A 2,385-nucleotide genomic window follows, 5' to 3' on the forward strand; every position below is an offset into this window, starting at 1 on the left:
TCCTTTCTTCCCCAGCCTCTCCTGTATGTACATGCTACCTTTACGCTGTGCCAAGGGAGGGGGCTGGAGCCAGTAGTATTAGGGTGACCAGACAGCAAATGTGAAAAATCGGGACAGGCAGTGGGGGGTAATAGGAGCCTATATAAGAAAAAGACCCAAAAATCGGGACTGTCCCTATAAAATTAATTTTTATCAATGACACGGGAGAAAACATGAAATAATTTTTGATAACATTTTCAGGCAACACAAAGATTAGAGGAGTGGTAGATAATGAAGAGGACAAGTCACTGATGCAGAGCAATCTGCAACACTTGTTAAGCTAGGCATAAGCAAACAACATGCATTTCAATATAGTCAAGTGCAAGGGCATACAAAACAAAGAAAGAATGTAGGCCATACTTGCAGGATGGGGGACTCTATCATGCAAAGCAGTGACTGAAAAAACTTGGGAGTTATGGTGGATAATCAGCTGAACATTCGCTCCCAATGCAATGCTTTGAGCAAAAGAGCTAATGCAATCATTGAATACATAAACAAGGAAATATTAAGTAGGAATAGGGAGGTCATAATACTTCTGTATTGGGCTCGGCTGAGACTGCTACTGGAATACTGTGTCCAGTTCTGGTGTCCACACTTCAAGAGGCATGTTGATGAATAGAAAAGAGGTCAGAGAAGAGCCACAAGAATGATTGTAGATTGGAAAAAATCTATTCTAAATAAGTTTTTATACCATGCTCATCAACATAGTATCTGAGCTCCTTCCAAGAGTGCATTAAGCAACATGACAACACATCTGTCGTGTGTTTGTTCTCTCATCTTCTTTGCATAAGGAGAAGCATGTGCAGTGGAGTGTCTTGTTTTGATAGGGTTGTTTTTGTTTTGGTTAAGTAAATATACCTGTGGCTGTGTGTTTATATAAGGCAAGGTCAAAGAAATGCACCCTGCACTTAGAGCAGAAAGTGGTGCAGTTTGTGATGTTCCTTCGTTCATGGGGAGTTCATTCCGCACAGTCGTTATATATGTTCTATAGAGAGACTCAAGTAACAATCTATTTATCTTATCAAAAAGGTTAAGTTACTGGATCACAGTCTCTAACGATCTACATGGACAACAGACACTTGATAACGGAGGTCTCTCCAATAGACAAAGGTATAATAAGATCCAATACCTGGAAGTTGAAGCTAGACAAATTCACACTAGAAATAAAACACTTTTTTTTTTTTTTTTTAAAACAGTGAGGGTTAATTAACCATTATACAACCTCCTAAGGGTTATAATGGATTCTCTATCACTAGCAATTATTAAATCAAGATTTGATGTTTTTCTAAAATATATGCTCTAGTTCAACCACAGCTACTGGATATGAAACAGGGGAGTGCTGTTATTATTAATTAATTATATTAATTCAGGGGAGTGCTGTGGCCTGTGTTACGTGAGGTCAGACGAGATGATCACAAAAGTCAAATGTACCTACTCAGGTATTTCACCACTCACACAGCTACGCTACTGGCAGCACTGTTGAGAATGCAATGTACACAGGGATCAGACTCTCTTTATCACAGGGTCATCTAACCCAGAACTTGTCAACGCTACAGCTTTCACCATTGCTCCACCAGAGCTAAGGTACACACTCTAATTTTCCTAGTATGGACAACCAAGCTATTGGGGCAACATGCTGAAAAGAATATTGTGGTATCAGACAGGGGACTTCTGGGAAACTGTTTCTGTATTCATTGGGAAAAGGATGTCAAAATTATTTTCTAGGGACAGAAAACAAAATAAGTGAGACCAAAGGGTCTCCAAATAAGGGTCACCAAAGAGAAAGGGAAACTAAACAAAAAAACCCAAACCAAACCGAACCATGAAAAGTACCATGAAAATTGTGAAATCAAACCATTGGGCCAGACGCTCTGTTGTGTAAATCAGCATAGCCCCATTACTACTCTCATGTACACCAACTGAGAACATGGCTCTTTGTGGAAAGAAGAACTTGACAAAAATCCAGAGAAGTATTGAGAATTGTATGTGTTTTGTTCTATCTCTGTAATGCATTGTCACTCAAGTCACACAGTAAGTGACTGAATAACTGGCACATATTGAGAGAGGGTCACATACATCTCACTGTCACTGGTGTACAGTCTGATAGCTAGCTTGTAATTTACCATTGCAAGACATTAGAGTTTAGAGTGGACATTACACAATAATTCATAACTCTGTCCCTAAAAATGCAATAACTTATTAAAATGTGGAAAATTGTCAACACAGAAACCTTCCCACGGGCATTTTAAATTTATGTGAGTTTAAACTATTTTGCTCTTCAATAATAAAAAGGAATGGTTTCCACAGAAACTGTAATGTGACTTCTTTGCTGTTTGTGAGATACAG

This window comes from Chelonia mydas, chromosome 8 (genome assembly GCF_015237465.2).
Source record: "Chelonia mydas isolate rCheMyd1 chromosome 8, rCheMyd1.pri.v2, whole genome shotgun sequence".
Taxonomy (NCBI): domain Eukaryota; kingdom Metazoa; phylum Chordata; order Testudines; family Cheloniidae; genus Chelonia; species Chelonia mydas.